The sequence below is a fragment of the Electrona antarctica genome, assembly GCF_951216825.1.
Source record: "Electrona antarctica genome assembly, chromosome: 20".
In the NCBI taxonomy this organism is placed as follows: Eukaryota; Metazoa; Chordata; class Actinopteri; order Myctophiformes; family Myctophidae; genus Electrona; species Electrona antarctica.
The window spans coordinates 42,009,955-42,029,991 of record NC_136801.1 but is presented as its reverse complement, the minus strand read 5'-3'; the positions used below and the strand labels follow the sequence as shown (position 1 = coordinate 42,029,991).

At 40.8% G+C, this 20,037-nt stretch overlaps 1 protein-coding gene and 1 long non-coding RNA gene across 2 annotated transcripts in view; one reads left to right on the top strand and one right to left on the bottom strand.

Moving 5' to 3' along the window:
- Positions 1–20,037, top strand: part of LOC306913339 (contactin-associated protein-like 2) — a gene marked incomplete at its 5' end in the record, with an annotated part of 202,217 nt that overhangs the window by 62,957 nt on the left and 119,223 nt on the right. The gene's annotated exons all lie outside the window — the stretch shown is intronic.
- On the bottom strand, positions 9,201–16,192 carry LOC306913138. The gene is made up of 3 exons (XR_013788492.1): positions 16,110–16,192; positions 11,154–11,294; positions 9,201–9,247 (listed from the first exon to the last, which is right to left on the bottom strand). It is a non-coding gene; the product is annotated as an uncharacterized lncRNA (long non-coding RNA).

The window sequence follows — 20,037 nt, the reverse complement described above, 5'->3', positions numbered from 1 at the left end:
TATTGGCGCATGAGGCCCACTGACTTTAGTGACGTCAGCTGTATATCCTTGAGGGTGAGAGGTTGCAAGGGCTCCAAATTGTTGTGAAAGGAATGGGACAGTACTTTGAAGATGAGTCCGCCATTACTTTGCATCACTTTATAAAAACTGTCCTTATTCACAGCCAGTGCCTACATGACATGTCTATCATGTCGATTTTAGTATTTAAGCTGATCGTTTTATTATTAGTTTCATAAATACACTTTCCTGTGTGATAGGGGTTGTAATATTCATATATAATAATATTCATTATACATTGCATTTCCATATTATTTTACTTTGCTCATTAGTCATTTGTCATCATATTTCCCTTATTATTATTATTGTTATTAAATATATAGCCTATCCTTCCCTTTGAGAACAGTGAGAAAGCACTATTGTGTTTGTTGACATTGATACATAACTAATTTGCATACTTAAATGATTGACGTTCGGAGGATCCCCAGCATCGATGCTGACTTTGGCAAAGGGCACATAAAGGGGCGGGGCTGAGCCCTCACTGACTTTCAAATGGGACATCCCTCAAGCCCTCGCAGACTTCACATGAACGCGCAGCTACGTCAGTGAGGGCTCATTGGGCCTCATGCGCCAATAAGTTCCTAACTTTTCCTCTTACATTTCTTCCTAAGTGAATTCCTAAGAGAAGTCCAGTCAGATTCATGAAACGTTCTTAAGTAAATTGTTCCTAAGCATGTTCTTATGATGATGAATCCAAATCCTCGTAACTTGAAGGGGTGTGCCAGTTCATTCAAATGATCATAGGTAGACGCCCCACATATCCTAATTAGCATCATAATTACCATAGGGAACCGCCCCACCAATCCCATATAAGGCATTGGGAATTCACTTTCCTACCTGTGTTCACCCAGGTGGGTGTGGTTTTGCGTGACTCCATGGCCTTGCCTGCAGTCACACCTGTGTGTGATTGCAGCACACAGAAATCACAGGACCTCACACATAGAAATAAAGTTGAGTGAAGTCAAGAATACCTAAACTAAAGTCTAAATATGGTGGAACACCAGACTCCAAACATTAAAAATCAATAATACTGTGGAGGTACTGAAGTGAACAGAAATTTTCAATATTTCAATATTTTCGATATTCATTAATGTATTTTATTATTTATCTCACAATAGTCAACTTGGGGGGGATGATGGCGGGTGCATGGGGTGGGGGTTATGTGGTGGGTATGGTGCGTTTGTTTGGGTTGGGTTGTGAACTCTAAACCAGTGGTTCTCAAACATTTTCATGTCAAGGACCCCCAAATTGACATGCATTCTGCAGACCCCCATATGAAAATATTTTCTGCTAGGGAAATGTTTTGAAGATTTATCAAAATGTAGCTGATCTACAAGCTCAAAATGGGCAGTAATGGGACGCGTTTGTGAGCTTGTGGATTGGCTATTTTCAAAGTATAAAATGGGATTAAAGTGGTAAAATGTTCCATATTTTGCTGTGGACTGCCTGGAACTTCCTCAAGGACCCCTTGAGGTCCTCAGACCAAACTTTGAGCATCATGCAGATGGCGCTGTTTTTCCTTTATGTTTTCAGATTGCACTTAAGAACGAAAAAGGCACCCTAAGAGTGCTCCACAGTGTGCGTAGATTCTGTTCTTACCTACGAACAAATCACAGCTAAGAAAAGATTGAGGGATCCCAAAACCTTCTTAAAAACTTCCTAAGTGGGTCTAAGAACAAATTTCCTCTTAAGAACTTCTTAAGAACGGTTGGCGCATGAGGCCCATTGAGTCAGCAAGGGAGTGGATTGGGATTGGGCCTTAGTCTAGTTTTAGGGTAGTTGTATTTATACAACGTAGATTCAGGAGTAGAGACCACCCTCTGCTTATCGCTGCCACTCTGTTCTCAACCACCTCCCGCCTCCACTCAACGGCCACTCCCCATTGACAATCACCCGTATCCACTACACCTGCCTCCTCTCACCACAGCCAATCCCTGGTGAAATCACCACAGTATAAATACACCTGCGGTCTCTCAACCAAGTTATTTGTCCTGCTTCACGACAGACCAAACATGGGTTGTGAGTACTGCACTTGCAGATCGGCTATTTTCGCTATTCTTCAAATTTGCCATCCTCTTCCACCCCAACCTCCTCCTTCCGCCTCGGTTCTCTAGGCATCCAGGGGAAGCAGTGACGGAGCAGAGACAACCAAACGCTCATCCCGAGTAGAGCAAAGATGGCTGTCAGCTCCAGAGACTACGCCCCCACCCTGAGTCTCGCCCTACCTTGGGTTCCTCACTCCATTCCACATTAATCTCATTCTGTTTCAATAAACTGTTAACTTAAGTAGAGGTGTGGTCTCTTACTAGTGAAGTCAACTACATATCATAAGATTTTAGTCGACTAAATCTACAGTTGATTAAGTCTACTAAAATGTATTTGGGTGGTGGGCCTTGATGCTGCAGCATGACGCGTTGTGAGCTTGTATAGATCTGCTATTTTCAGCATGCAACCAAGTGTAAAATGACTTATACTGGATCTCGTGTCCAGTATAAGTCTCTTTTTTTTTAATTTGTTGACGAAATTGTCAATATATTTTAGCCTTAGTTTTAGTCATCATAGCTTGGTTTTTATTTAGTTTCTTTAGTTTTCGTCAGTGAAAAAAGGTAGTTGACGGACATTTTTCGTCACATTATTATATGGGACGAAAAATTACAACTATTCCACAATCTCAGAATGCTATATGGGCCATTCTACCGAATTGGTTCAAATTCAGAGTTGGAAATTGTGTGAAATTTGTATGCTATTTTGGAAAAAAAATATTGTATGTTGCACCAGATCTAAGGGACACATATTTAGTAAAGGCACACTCAATTATCATATTGTATTTTAATAATTTATTGGAATATCTTTCATCTCCCAACATTTGTCACATTTGATACTTATTTTAATCTGAAAAAAAAAACATACAGAAAAAATGTTGAATTATTCAGAGTAATCAAAATCTAAACGCTTTGTAAAATGTATAAAGTTGATTATAGATTTCAGCATTATTTGTAGTTGACATTACACATACACCTAACCAATCATGATCTGAAAATATTGGTTGATAACTCACTGTCTTTGATTTTAGACCTGTGTTTCGGTAGTGACTGCACTGTTTCGGTAGTGACTGCACTGTTTCGGTAGTGACCACAGCATTGTCTTTACAATGTGGTGCCATGGTCACTTAACTATTTTGCTAAATATTAACTCATAAGATGCTTTACATTTGCTCAAGCTACTACTAAACTACTAGAATTACTAGAATTAAGTACATTAAAAAGCATAAACATCCAATTTTGTCACTACCGAAACAATCGTTTCGGTAGTGACTGTTTCAGTAGTGACAATTTGATCTAGTTTTTAGCTTAACTCTACAATGCTAGGCAAAAAATGGCTTAGAAAAACAGCTTTGAACTGATGTACATGGATAGACAAAATTGTTTATCATTTTTTAGAAATGATCCTTAAAACCACACACTGATTTTCAGACTTTGGAAGACATGCATTTCAGACTGAAGTAAACTAGCTACTCATCATGATTTGGTCATGATGAACATGAAGTCTGTCACTTCTTGGTGAAGAGTGTGGGGGTGTGGCTTAAACCAGGCTCCATCTATGGACTTAAACTCTTTCTGTTTCGGTAGCGACATGAAAACATGGGACAGCATTTTTCATATAAAGTTTTTTAATTTAAAATAAATCTACAAAATCAATTTCATTATTTCAACTTCCCTATAAAATAAATCAAATGGGGGTATTAAAAAAAAACTTTTAGGAAAGTGACAAATCATTTAAGTACTTTTTTCATGAATTGAAAAGTAGGGGTTAGAGGTTGGGACAGCCACCTTCCAATAGGAAGTGACATATAAAGGATGTTTTTTTTTATATATTTAATTTTATATTATCTCAATAAATCTATTGTGATTAATTAAAATGTGTTTTTCATTGTCAATTTCATTGACTGCAATTTGAACCAATTCGGTAGAATGGCCCATATAATGTGAGCTGTGCTTTAAAAATGTCTACAGAGACTGCCTGTTGAAGGTACAGTGGGAGTTTGTTCCACGCCGTCGGCCCGTAGAAGCAGAAAGCTGCTTCACCGTATGTTTTTGTTGCCATTTTTTTAGGCAAAGCGAGCATGCCAGCAGGGGTTCATGCGTTTGGTCCGACGAAGCATTGGTCCGAACGACAACCTACCTCAAACCCTCACCCTAACCCTAACCTCCCCCGGGGAAGCACACCTAAACCTAACCCTCTCCCGACCCCCAACGCACCTCAGACCAATGCTCCTTCGAACCAATGCTCCGTCGGACAATAGTAATAATAATAATAATAATAAAACTTTATTTGTATAGCACCTTTCATGACATGAAATGCAGCTCAAAGTGCTTTACACAAAAAAGAAAAGAAAAGCAGGGCATAAACAATACAGTGAGGACATGAATATTTTTTTTTTAAAAAGACAGATAAATCAATTAAAAGCAAGGGTGTAAAAGTGGGTCTTGAGCTGAGCTTTAAAAATGTCTACAGAGGCTGCCTGTCGAAGGTACAGTGGGAGTTTGTTCCACGCCGTCGGCCCGTAGAAGCAAAAAGCTGCTTCCCCGTATTTTTTAGTTGCCATTTTTTTAGGCAAAGCGAGCAGGCCAGCAGTGGAAGACCTTAGGGGGCGGTTTGGGACATATTTCGGCAGGCAGTCATGTAGGTAGGAAGGTGCGAGACCATTGAGAGCTTTATAAACAAGTAAAAGAATTTTAAAATCAATCCTAAAAACAACCGGAAGCCGGTGCAATGAGGCCAAGACTGGAGTAATATGTTCTCTCATCTTAGTTCTAGTTAAGACTCTGGCTGCTGCATTTTGGACAAGTTGTAATCTGTCAGTTGATTTCTTAGGCAATCCAGAAAAAAGTGCATTGCAGTAATCAAGCCGAGAAAAAACAAAGGCGTGGATTAGCGTTTTTGCATCGTCCAGTGACAAATAGGCTCTGATTCGTGCAATATTTCTAAGATGAAAAAAGGCAATCTTGGTAACATGATTAATGTGTGAATTAAAATTCAGTTCAGAATCAATAGTGATCCCCAAGTTCTTTACTGTACTGTTACTTTCTACAGTCAGGTTGCCAAGTCTGCTTTTTATCGATTATTTCTGCTCACTAGAACCGATTATGAGAACTTCTGTCTTATCCTCATTTAGCTTGAGAAAGTTCTCACTCATCCAGCATTTAATGCTAGACAGGCAGGTCAACAGCGGGTCTAAGGCACAGAGATCATCTGGATCTACAGAAAGATATAGTTGGGTATCATCAGCATAGAAATGAAAATTGACTCCGTGATTGGTAATGAGTTCTCCCAATGGCAGTATGTACAGGGAGAATAACAGAGGACCAAGAATTGAGCCCTGTGGAATACCAGAACTGATGTTGTGTTTGTCTGAGTCAAACTCAGCTAGATTGACAAAATAGCTTATGTTTGTTAGGTAGGAGGAAAACCAGGACAGGGCCGTGCCAGACAGGCCTACCCAGTGCTCCAGACGCTGTATTAAAATTGAATGGTCAATCGTGTCAAATGCAGCCGTTAGATCTAGAAGTAAAAGAACGGAAACATGTTTCTTGTCAGCAGACACCCTAAGATCATTCATTACTTTTACAAGTGCTGTTTCTGTGCTGTGGCCTTTCCTAAAGCCAGATTGGAATTTGTTATGCACATTGTTCTGTAGAAACACATCCAATTGATGAAAGATGCATTTTTCTAAAACCTTGCCCAGAAAGGGCAGATTAGAAATGGGTCGGTAGTTACCCATCACAGAGGGATCTGTATGCCTCCCGGCCAGCAGTGGAAGACCTTATGGGCGGTTTGGGACATATTTACGCAGTCAGTCATGTAGATAGGAAGATGCGAGACCATTGAGAGCTTTATAAACAAGTCAAATCATTTTACAAATCTATCCTAAAAACAACCGGAGGCTAATTCCGAAGCCAAAATGATCTCATCTTAGTTTTAGTTAAAACTCTGGCTGCCGCATTTTCAAGTACTTCTCTAATCTACATTCCCATCCAAACTCCTCCTTGCCCTGTTGTCGTGTATTTTTCTATACACTAACTCACTAAACTAGGGAAGAATAATGTTCTCTAAAGCAGACTGTAGAAGAGTAGTGAAAACCAGGCATCAAAGCATCAGATGAAGAAACGCAGGCAGAGATGAAATGACGTTCCAATCAGAGTTGTCTTTATTTCAAAAGTACAAGTACAGAGCAGAGCTTCCCACGGCCCTGGGTGGCCCGCGGGAGCACACAGACTGCCTGACCGTGATGGCCAGCCAGCCCAAGACTAGTGACTATTTCATTGACAACATGACAAGATATACGTTTTACAAACAGCTAGAGTTAAATAAGAGGGTGGAGTTACAGACTTTACATACAACAAATCAATGGTAGGAGATTGCAGTGTGTGTTTTGGTTCACACCGAGCGAGCTTCAAAGGACTCAGGACAATGCCTGCCCTATAGGGTACTTGGGCTGAGATCTCTAGTGAAGGAAGATTCTCAGACCAGCCCTTCTGACTAGACATAGGGCTCCATTTTCGTCACCGCTAAACCCCTTATCCCGAAACTTTTGCCTTTTTTTTTACTATTTTGAAAAACATTTTTGAATAGTTCAACTAGCCAATCTACATTGACACGTTGTGAGCTTGTAGACTGGCCATTTTAACTATTCAAAAATGTTTTGCAAAATAGTAAAAAGAAAAAAAAGGCAAAGAAGTTTAGGGATAAGGGGTTTAGCTGTGACGAAAAAGGAGCCCAATGTGTCTCACCCACTAACCCATGATGATCAAATAAGCACAGAAATGTATAGTTGACCATTTGACATAGCCTAATTATTATTGAATATTATGGATTGCAGGAGACCACACTGTCTAGGGGGTACTGTTGCCAGTGGTGCAGCTCCGGTTCGGTCTCTATCCTTGTATTACTCTATGGTGTATACCCATAGACGTACATGGAGATCAGGTTGTCCAGAGTCACAGATCCGACCGCTATGCCCATAAATGGTGATGCATATTATGTGACCGACCGACTCTAGTAATACAAAGATGCTTATTAGGCATAAGGGATAAGGCTCCATGCAAGATAGTGCCCTGAGTCTGCAGTGCGTGCACATGAAATAATCTCAGACCTTACAGATCGCTACAAGCCAACAGCACTTTTTTTTGCAGGTGAATCCATACAATAATAATAATAATACATACGATTTATATAGCGCTTTTCTGGGTACCCAAAGTCGCTTTACAGACATTTTAGTACAAACCTTTTTATTAGAGAAAATAAACTAGTTAAAAGGGTTTAAAAGGTTAAACTAGGAATCAAAATAAAAAAAGGACAAACAAGAAGGGTGTGTGTGTGTGTGTGTGGGGGGGGGGGGTATGTAGGGAAAGCCAGTTTGAAAAGGTGGGTTTTGAGTGTGCTTTTGAACATTTCGAAGGTGGGGGGGGGATCTGATGAGTTGGGAGTGAGTTCCAAAGAGAAGGGGCGGCCACTGCGAAGGCCCTGTCTCCCCAAGTGCGTTTGTAGGACTTGTGGGGTTCCAGTTGACAATAGTCAAAAGTAGCAATTGCGCATGGGAGGCAATCCAACTGAATTGAAAGATTTGATCAAAAAAAATATGAAGTGGTGAATGACCAATCAAATCAGGTTAAATGTTAACTTGCACACACATTTTGGTGGCAATCTAAAGCCCCGTGCAGGATATGAGATTCAGAATAAAGAGTTTTTCTAATATACCCCGGACAAGCGGGCATTTTCTGACCCTGGACTACAACAATGGCATAATTTGCTATATAAAAATGAATAGATATGAATAAAAATAAATAACAAAACAAACAGAACATTGAGGAATGGAGGGGAAAAAAACTGCTGGCAGACTCCAAAAGACAAGTCTTAACCGAGGCCTCTGTTTTAAGGAGCAGTATGAATCTCCTTAATATTTCTGCTTTTCTATTCACCTCCCAGCAAAAAGAAAAGTGAGCTAATTTATAGTAGCTTCTTCCCCCATCTTTTTCCAGTGTGGATATGCTGATGTCTCTTCAGGGAACCTGACTGATGGAAACTCTTGTCACTTGTCAATGTTTACAGTGGAAAGATTTTTCTCCAGTGTGAACATGCTGGTGTTTCTTCAGATTACTTGACTGATTGAAACTCTTGTCACAATGTTTACAGTGGAAAGGTTTTTCTCCAGTGTGAACACGCTGATGTTTTTTCAGATTACTTGACTGACTGAAACTCTTGTCACAATGTTTACAGTGGAAAGGTTTTTCTCCATTGTGAACACGCTGGTGTTTCTTCATTTCACTTGGCACACTGAAACTCTTGTCACAATGTTTACAGTGGAAAGGTTTTTCTCCAGTGTGAACACGCTGATGTGTTTTCAGATTACTTGACTGACTGAAACTCTTGTCACAATGTTTACAGTGGAAAGGTTTTTCTCCAGTGTGGATACGTTGGTGTGCCTTCAGGGCACCCGAGTCTCTGAAACTCTTGCTACAATGTTTACAGTGAAAAGGTTTTTCTCCAGTGTGGACAAGCTGATGTCTCTTCAGATGACTTGACTGACTGAAACTCGTGTCACAATTTTTACAGTGGAAAGGTTTTTCTCCAGTGTGGATACGTTGGTGTGGATACGACGGTCTGAAACTCTTGTCACAATGTTTACAGTGGAAAGGTTTTTCTCCAGTGTGAACACGCTGGTGTTTCTTCATTTCACTTGGCACACTGAAACTTTTGTCACAATGTTTACGGTGGAAAGGTTTTTCTCCAGTGTGAACACTCTGATGTCTGATCAGAGAAGTTGACCTAGTGAAACTCTTCTTACAATGTTTACAGTGGAAACTCTTGTCAGGCCGTTCGTCATCATCGTCTTCACTGGTCTCGTCCCAATCATCACTGTCTTTAGTGACTTCAGTGTCAGATTCAACTTCAACTTCGACTTCAGAGCAGTGGGAAGAGATGTATTCTTCTTCATAATCATTTTCTTCTTCACCTTTCACTGCTAGTAATGTCAACATTGACTCTGGTCTTTGAAGAAGATCTCCCTGTTCCTCTTTAAGCTCCTCCTGTTCATCTTTAATGTGAGGAGGCTCTGGTTCCTCCTGGAGCAGACTGGGGCTCCTCTCCCGTTTAATAGAATCCTCTTTACACACAACCATGTGCAGGATGTCTAGGAGCAGAGAAATGACATAATAGTTAATACTAGATTCCTAAAATGTAAAACTATTCTTCCAGTCCTTGTTCCATGTAGAAAATGAGCTACCTTCAAAGTTTTAACAACAGATCAGCACCTTAAATATTGTGAGTAGTAATTAGAATTGCTATGTTTAGTTACTCTGATCTTGTCTGCATGCAGGTAGTCCGCCAGACCGATTCAGCCTCAGTACACCGCCAAGACACAATTTGCCAGCACCTAGACTACACGTCAGTAAAATATAGGCTACCACAGTGCATAATTTAGCTAGTGATTTCCCATCATGTAGCTATGTATCGGCAACTCATAACACGAGTGCACCCTCACAGGAGAGCGTGCACTGGGGCTTGACAATTATCAACATGCAAGATATTAATCTCGTCACAAAATGGAACAATACAGCCTGCTATAGGCTGACACTCTATTTTGAAGTACTGTATATTTTGTATACTCTTTAGTCCCAGGGAAAGTGCAATTTTAAACTTTATATTCTGTATACTCTTTAGTCCCAGGGAAAGTGCAATTTTAAACTTTATATTCTGTATACTCTTTAGTCCCAGGGAAAGTGCAATTTTAAACTGTATATTCTGTATACTCTTTAGTCCCAGGGAAAGTGCAATTTTAAACTGTATATTCTGTATACTATTTAGTCCCAGGGAAAGTGCAATTTTAAACTGTATATATTTCTTTAGTCCCAGGGAAAGTGCAATTGTAAACTGTATATATTTCTTTAGTCCCAGACAAAGTGCAATTATGCAAATTTCAAGTATGTGAAAATAAACAAACTAATCTAATTCTCATCTCATACTGCTTTACAGTACATTTAGCAATTAAACACTACAAGTAACTTTTTACTCACATACTTAGAATAGAATATTAAGTGTCCACTCAAGTCATTCTGTGCAGTTGACAGCTAATTGACAGCTAACCAAGTGGGGGGAGTGGTTAGTGGGTGGGGGAGTGTTTATGCAAGCCATTAGGGGTGGAGACAAGTATCTATTGTCACACCCATTCCTGGGCTCAGAGGTGCTAAAATCTCTTAGAATCTTTGAAGGGGAAATTCTCTAGTTTGCAATTTCTGGTTCAACAAGTTTCAGATGGTCATATCTTCTTCATTTTTCACCCAATTTCAATGAGCAATACATCATATGAAAGGTTACATTATTATCATAAAATGACCATGGCCCCCTTGTATATCAAACTACTGTGACCGGTCACATATTATATATTTTGTACCCGATTGGGTTTTAGACTAGTGCTATTCTATTTAGAAAAGCCTCCTGTGGATAGGTGTTGAAAAGTAGCACTATACACTAAGCAAATTAATGTCAAATTAATTAAACAGAAGAGTAATTCTTGCACACTCCCAAGTGCTTAATATCTTGTTTCAATTGCAGCTCATTGCAATGTTTTGTGAGCTTGTAGATAGACTATGTATAAGGCATCTGTTCCCGCCACAATATAGGGATGCTAGGGTTCAAATGGTTAAACCTCGAAACCTCGAAAAATACAGGCAAATATCTGTGTTCTCACACAGTTCAGTCTCTATTTCTAGTCAGTCTTTCTAGACACCTCGTCTCCTACAGAGAGACACACCATAACATCTGTTTGAGACCTACATCCATACTGTAAAGGCAATCACAAGGTGAACTTATATGGTCCAGTTTTCTTTCGCATTGCATTTGTGCAAAATGCGATGTGCTTTTGGATATGGTAATACGAATATAAACATTAAATAGAATATATTTCAACATTCAATTTGAGGGATATTCCAATGATTGATTTACATATCGGGATATTTACAGTGTCATTATTGTATAGTGAAAATAAGTGGCAGCCCTACAGAACAGATTCATTAAAGAGGAAATAGCATGAAACTTACTGAGGTGTGGGTGGTCTTCAGGTTTAATATAAATGTCTTCAGGTTCCTGTTTAATAGAAATGTCTTCAGTTTCCTGTTTAATAGAAACGCCCCTGGCTGCAGAGTTCATCTTCACCTGCAGTCTGGACTCCACACACTGGCCTGAAATCAAGTGAATAAGGAAGGACTTTAGTAACTGGAGAGCTAGTGGTGTTAGCATGCTTACATGCTTCTTAAAAGGATCCCTGGCTAATGAGACAAATATGCCTTAAAACATTATACTTGCCCTCTATAACTAAAAAAATAAAATAAAAACAAGTTGATGATGTCATATGATCCATGTGTGGCCCAGCCCTATGGAATTATGGAACGCACGTGTGTCGTGTATTTTGGACACGAAACACCACGAATTACTTAACCAAAACGGGAGTGCCAGGAGAGAATTGTGAGACGGCAGCAGACAGAGTAAGATGTTCCTTGATGTTTATTTCGAAGTACACAGCATAGCATAGCATAGGCCTGGCTGGGCTTGACCAGCCACCAGGTAGTGACTGGCCAACTGACTGAACTGGTTACATTCAATTGCATGACATTAAGTACAGTTTCCACAATACACATAGCTCCAGACAGCTGGCATTTGGCCACCCCATAGATAGTTAGAGACCCTTTGAACCATTTCAACAGTGACCACTTTGAACCCCTGTTTTAGCATTTGATGGCCCTAGGTGTGAACCAGGATCTCAGACTATAGTATAAACAGGCCATCGACACCTCTGATCTTGAATATCAAAGACAGCTGCCTGCAGACGAAATGACTAGGGCCATTAACTATACCTACTGAATAAACAGGATCACCCATATGCTATGAGCACAGTAGCACACATTATGGATAGAATTATGATTTCCAGATTCCACATAACCCCCCTTATGACATATATGTCATATAAAAAAATATGGAACCATAATTCTTACCAGTTACCACCCCCCTTGATCCTCAGTTTAACAATACATTCAAGACACCAGAATAACAGCTTTACCCCAACATGGTTTTCAAACACAGACATTTAAGGTTACACAACTTGCATTTACAGTAAGTACAAATACAATTTCGTATCAGTGGAAAATTCATAAATGGTTTCCATTACAGTAAGTTAAACACAATTTCGTATCAGTGGAGGATTCTCTTTGCGTTATTTCAAACTCTTATGGCTAAAAATGTTACAGAACATTAGGAGGATAATTTCCCCGTTGTTACTCAAATCTAGGATAACATGTTTATAAGCACCAGATCACATGAAGCTCTCTCTTTGGAGTTTCACAGGAAATCAAAATAAGTTCTAGACTTACCCTGACCATAACACACCAAATCACATAAACCTCTCTTGGAGATTCACAGGACCAATAACACACCAAATCACATGAACTCTCTTTGGAATTCACATGAAAAATAAGAAAAAGGAAGAACACGTTATATCCCAGAACAGAAGCCAACAGAAATTTAACCCCTCACTAATAACTCCCATCCCGTAATTTAAATCACATTTTAAGCCCTAGAAAACCACAAAAGAGTCAAATTAAACCCTCTTTTCACTGTTGGCACTACACGACTACCAATTAATTACCCTGTAATTTAATCACTATCCTGACTTTAAACACTGTCGGCACTCAACGGCTGCCAATTGCCCTGTAATTTAAACATAAATGATTAGTACAAACGAACGTGACGCACAATTGTAATCAGAAAGAAGGAATGTCCGTCTCCCCCATATGAACAAAGGAAATTCTTCTGTTTGCTGCATTCCGTTACCTCAAAGTTCGCTTCAGCCGCACGGATCAAGTTAAGAAAATGCTCACCGCTGTTTTCGCTGAAAGTTCTCATAATCATCTCATCATCACCTCCCCCCTCCCAGCTCTGAAACAACAGAGATGGGAAAACGAGAAAGAAAAGGCAACATCTTCATCACAGACCCCTGCTCAGGTCCGTGAAGGCCCTCAGCTTGCGTTGTCAGTCGGCCATGGAAAGTGGAAACCGTCGCCGCGCCAAGCGTCGAGTGGTCGCCTCCCCCCGTCGGGATGAGCGATCCCCTCTCCCCCTGGAACGCTGGTGCCCCCGCCGCGCCGCATCGCTCCTCCGCTCGCCGTCCCCTGCGTAGAGTTGATGATCGAAGGCCACCGTGTGGCTGTCCGCCCCTCGTCGACCGCTCCCCTTGGCCACCGGCCGGTTGGAAAGAGACGCATGTCGCCGCTGCGCAACACCCCTCATCGCGGTGGTCCGTCGCCATCCTCCTCCTCGTTCCGCTGGAACCCGTCGTTGTCGTCTCTCACAAAAACTCGCCGATTAGACTGAATAAAAAGCCGCTGATTCCTCCTGCCTGGCGCTGGAACGCACCAAAGACACCGGTTTCGTCGCACCACATGTCGTTCCCTTCGCCTGACGCAAAAAATGCATCAACACGACCGGGTCGGCACCACATGTCGTGTATTTTGGACACGAAACACCACGAATTACTTAACCAAAACGGGAGAGCCAGGAGAGAATTGTGAGACGGCAGCAGACAGAGTAAGATGTTCCTTGATGTTTATTTCGACAGAGTAAGATGTTCCTTGATGTTTATTTCGAAGTACACAGCATAGCATAGCATAGGCCTGGCTGGCCTTGACCAGCCACCAGGTAGTGACTGGCCAACTGACTGAACTGGTTACATTCAATTGCATGACATTAAGTACAGTTTCCACAATACACATAGCTCCAGACAGCTGGCATTTGGCCACCCCATAGATAGTTAGAGACCCTTTGAACCATTTCAACAGTGACCACTTTGAACCCCTGTTTTAGCATTTGATGGCCCTAGGTGTGAACCAGGATCTCAGACTATAGTATAAACAGGCCATCGACACCTCTGATCTTGAATATCAAAGACAGCTGCCTGCAGACGAAATGACTAGGGCCATTAACTATACCTACTGAATAAACAGGATCACCCATATGCTATGAGCACAGTAGCACACATTATGGATAGAATTATGATTTCCAGATTCCACACGTGCTAATACTTTGGTAAGTATTACGTATTTTTTTATTAGCACACATGCATCCCATAATTCCATAGGGCTAGACCACACATGGGCATATGACATCAACTTGCGACAGGAGCAGTCCCTATTGAGTGAAAGATTTGCAATTTATGAAAGAAATAAAATATTTATTCATTAGCCAGGGATCCTTTTAAGCATAGCTTTTTCAGCTGGGTTAAGGGCTTAATTTAAAGGTTTTTAATGGTACTCAAACTTTCAACCCCTGAATTGACCATGATCCACAATTTATATACCGGTTATTTTTATTGGATGAACCTAAGGATCATAAAAAACCTTCAACGATTACTTTTGGGGTCTGGCTGTAAACAAGTTCGTCGAGCTTAGTCCATTCACCCTGGTAAACAAAGAACTTTGCTTTGCTTTCCTCGGAACCTCATCTCGAAGTTAAAGCGTATAGCGGCATAGATATAGAGGTTCCAAACGGAGCTAGCTGAAACTATAACTCTCTCTCATGTCTGTCTCTCATATGTATATAGCCACTGCATAGTACAACACACTGTGTATAGAATATTCCACATCATTTGAGGACATCTGCATACGGATGCCCTCAAATGACACGCACGGATGTGCTATAATCTGTAAAATAGTCCTGATCCATACACAACTAGAAAAAGTGCCCTTCTGGGCACAGGTCTCCACCAGGAGGATAGGAGTATGTGTGTGATGTTTGGCAAAATGTTTAGGAGGAGTGTGTGTGTGTGTGTGTGTGTGTGTGTGTGTGTGTGTGTGTGTGTGTGTGTGTGAGAGAGAGAGAGAGAGACTTGGCTTGGCCTGTTGTAGCGCCACCATGAGGCTTATTTGAAAACTGTCAAGTGGCATTTCTTCCAAAGCCTAGTGGGGATATGCATGCACAGTTTCCACATTCGGACGCTGCGTTGAGTAGTTGTGGCGATTTGTACAAAACGGGTACAAAGCGGGCTATTCCTGAAAAGTTTAGAAGCCAATCGTAGCCAATGAGGGTGGATTATGAGAAATCAAACAAACCCGTCTTGCTCACATGACTATGGAGAACATGTGTACCGATTTGTGTGAAATTTGGATAAAATCTGAAGGAGTAATATTAGAAAATGTGTTTTACATATGTCGGCCTCCAGGTGGCGCTATAAAGAGCACATGTGAAAAAGGTTTTTCCTTGGCCTCTAGGGAGTGTGCATACAAAGTTATCCACAGATCTGTGCAGTTAGAGGTAAAAACCCTTTTCGGCCAGTTATAGCGCCACCATGAGGCTGAGTTGAAAATGTTCATGTGGCGTTCATGTGGCATTTCTTCCTCGGCCTAGTGGGAATGTGCGTGAATGCATTATGTGGTGGTTTTATACCGACTCCTACTACAGTGTTGATTTTGACAGCACATTTAGATTTTAGTTTTAGTCATAGTCTCTTGAATAGTTTTTCTTCTGCCCTCACCACGTATGCGGGATTACGTGTGCGGCTATGCAGCGAGCTAAACATCCTTCCATAAAAAGCAGTCAGAGGAGTGGATCTTGACAAATCTTTTATATAGAAGTTAAACTGTAAAACTTTGACAAAAGACAGAAAAAAGGGCATGTGTAAATATCCCATAATACTACACAATTCACATAAACATCACAGAAATGAATGTATTTGTTATCACTGTATGCTGTAATATCCTTTACACAGTAACATAATGTAGCAATACACTGGAATGGATAAACAGGTAAGTAAAACAGTTGAGTACGAAACAAACAGTATCAAACATCAAGCATGTACTCAAATGCAGCAAATCAAACATTTAGGTACCAGAAAGGCATGACAAAGTAGCACATGTCCAACAAACAAAAGCACAGAACTCCAAATACACCACTCGTTCAATGAAACATAACATTTACAATGTATTCGGAAAAGTTCTACATGTACTTACAATCTTTGACTCTTAAGCACAAACAAAAAGCCTGACCGTCAAATGAAGCTGGCTTCTCATACTGAATTCACACTGAGTGACTGAGGCTAAACTACCTGTACTGCAGCAGATTACCCCTTGATTGCTAACACTCATTAGGCAGCACCTGGAGTCTATGGCCCTCATTTATCAATCGAGTGTAAAATCTGCCCCAAATTCGAGTGTAGGATTCGTAGTACACCCACGTCGGGTCGGCATTTACAAAGTGATCGCAGACAGCTGTTTCTTCCTTAATTTCGTTCGGACGTTTATAAATGTGACGGCTGAAATCTATCTGGCACGCCCTATGAAATCAAGCCTCGCCCTCGTTTTTGCGACATGAACAACTGCAATACGACCTGGAAACCATGGTTACAGGGGGAAAAAAGTTTCACCTGCCAAATGAAGTGCACTTTTCGTTTGAATCGCAGCAAAGCTTTCTGGTGTGAATGTCACCTAAGTTGCCTTGCTGCCCCCTCCCATACACACACACAGACGCACGCAACTTGTTGTATCTTAAATAAATAAACCTGCATGAATTAAATAAAGCTGTAGGACTACCCTGTCTGTTTCTCCTCTCGCTTCGCTTCCCTTGCTGCCCTCACCCCCGCACGCACGCATGCACGCACATATCGCAATTTGCAAGCAACTGTCACTGTGTTGTTAGTTGTATATTAAATTATTAAAGTCTTTATTCATTTAATATACAACAAGATATATTAGTGAACGAAAACCTGAACCTGTGAACCATGAATTATATAACAAATAGGCACGCACACACGCTGCAGTTTTGCAAGGTGCATCTCCTGTCCTGTAGTCTGTCTCTCTCTATCACGGTGGTCCGTCCGTGACACCGTGACCAATTGACCATGCACGTTCGACGACAGTCTATTTAAATTGCCTCGCTGTCAACTGTCAATTATATAGATGCAGCCAAAACCGTAGCCTCATGTGGCACTGAACAGTGGTGGTGGTGGGCTGCAGGCTGGCTTAGCCTATACTATCTCCGATGCGTTCCCACTTGCGCTGGCACGGCACATTTGGCATTCGAGCGACGCGAGGAGGAGATTGCGCATACTGTAACTCCAGAAAGACATCGGCCTGCTGTAGATTAGGCTACAGTAGGCTACCCATGTTGGGACTCTCCGCGCTGCAGCACTGCACTATAGGCTACTCTCCAACGTCCCGTCATGGAAATATTTCAGCACAGACAGCCCAAATCCTCGCATGTATGCGCTCATCATGCAAAACACTGTTTAAATGGCTTACGCATCTAACTTGCAACATTGTTTTTAAATGCGCGATTTTAATTGCTTGCTTGTAAAGTTGGAAATCTCCTACTAATTTCCTATGACACAAAGACACATCGTTGATGTATTCCTTTACTTTTTATTTTATTTTTTACATTTAGCCCATATAGGCCTACATACCTACACAGTTTTATATAAACATTTTAGGAGTGAATACATATGTTTCGATGCCTGTGACAGCCTCTCAGCTGGTCAAACAATGCTGCTCCGCTGTTCTACGACAGAAAAACAGGTGAGGACAAAGCGTACGACAGCTCCCGACCAGACGTGAGTTTTGTCTTGGCAAAAGATAATTTTCAATCTTTGGCGCAAATCGTAAATGCCGAAAATTGCGGTAATTTCGGCGTACACCCATATTTTGGCGTACGCACGGTTGATAAATGAGGGCCTAAATGAGCATTAACAGGAAGAACTCTGTGCAGAAAACAAGAAACAAAATACATTGGCCTGCCCCTAGAGGGTGTTAAACACTAACAGCACTGAGGCCAGAACAGTTTTCATTTAGTTTTTAGTCACATGTTAGTCACCTGGAATGTTTTAGTGTTAGTCTAGTTTCAGGAGTGGAGACCACCCTCTGCTTATCACTGCCACTCTGTTCTCAACCACCTCCCGCCTCCACTCAACGGCCACTCCCCATTCACAATCACCCGTATCCACTACACCTGCCTCCTCTCACCACAGCCAATCTCTGGTGCAATCACCACAGTATAAATACACCTGTGATCTCTCAACCAAGTTGTTTGTCCTGCTTCACGACAGACCAAACATGGGTTGTGAGTACTGCACTTGTAGATCGGCTATTTTTGCTATTCTTCAAATGTTGCCGTCCTCCTCCACCCCAACCTCCTCCTTCCGCCTCGATTCTCTAGGAATCCAAGGGGAAGCAGTGACAGAGCAGAGACAACCAAACGCTCATCCCGAGTAGAGCAAAGATGGCCGTCAGTTCCAGAGACTACGCCCCCACCCTGAGACTCGCCCTACCTTGGGTTCCTCACTCCATTCCACATTCATCTCATTATGTTTCAATAAACCACACCTCTACTTACTGTAAGTAGAGGTGTGGTCTCTTACTAGTCAAGTCAACTACATATCACAAGATTTTAGTCGACTAAATCTACAGTTGATTAAGTCTACTAATAATATTTGGGTGGTGGGCCTTGATGCTGCAGCGTGACACGTTGTGAGCTTGTATAGATCTGCTATTTTCAGCATGCAACCAAGTGTAAAATGACTTGTACTGGATCTCTTGTCCAGTATAAGTCTCTTGTTTTTTTTATTTGTTGACGAAATTGTCAATATATTTTAGCCTTAGTTTTAGTCATCATAGCTTGGTTTTTATTTAGTTTCCATTTAGTTTGTCAGTGAAAAAAGGTAGTTGACGGACATTTTTATCGTCACATTATTAGTCGACGAAATCAACACTGCTCCTTCAAGCTTGGGAAGGCAGTTTGTTTTTTGGTCATGTGATCGACGTGTCACGTGGTGTCCCGGGAACCGCTGACCCATAGGTTAGTGAACAGCACCCTCTGAGGGCCTTGGGGAAGAAGACATCAAAGACTCTCTCTCTCTCTAGGCGTGTGTGTGTGCGTGTGTGTGTGTGTGTGTTTGCACTGAGAGAGAGAGAGAGAGACTGAACTCATTTGTTTCCCACAGTAAAGTACATTAAAACATATAGAATATATTATCTGCCGTGTAACAAAGGTAACACTGTTACTATGCTATGCAAGTAGTCTCGCGTTGCCAGACAACTATTCCACAATCTCAGAATGCTATATGGGCCATTCTACCGAATTGGTTCAAATTCAGAGTTGGAAATTGTGTGAAATTTGCATGCTATTTTGGAAAAAACATATTGTATGTTGCACCAGATCTAAGGGACACATATTTAGTAAAGGCACACTCAATTATCATATTGTATTTTAATAATTGTATTTGTCACATGTGATACTTATTTTAATCTGGAAAAAAAAACACAGAAAAAATGTTGAATTATTGAGAGTAATCAAAATCTAAACGCTTTGTAAAATGTATAAAGTTGATTATATTGATTTCAGCATTATTTGTAGTTGACATTACACATACACCTAACCAATCATGATCTTAAAATATTGGTTGATAACTCACTATCTTTGATTTTAGACAAAACAACCAGTGTTTCGGTAGTGACCACAGCATTGTCTTTACAATGTGGTGCCATAGTCACTTAACTATTTTGCTAAATATTAACTCATAAGATGCTTTACATTTGCTCAAGCTACTACTAAACTACTAGAATTACTAGAATTAAGTACAATAAAAAGCATAAACATCCAATTTTGTCACTACCGAAACAATCATTTTGGTAGTGACTGTTTCGGTTGTGACAATTTTATCTAGTTTTTAGCTTAACTCTACAATGCTAGGCAAAAAATGGCTTAGAAAAACAGCTTTGAAATGATGTACATGGATAGACAAAATTGTTTATAATTTTTGAGAAATGATGTGTTTCGGTAGTGACACTCCTTAAAACCACACTGATTTCCAGACTTTGGAAGACATTAATTTCAGACTGAAGTAAACTAGCTCCTCATGATTTGGCCACGATGAACATGAAGTCTATG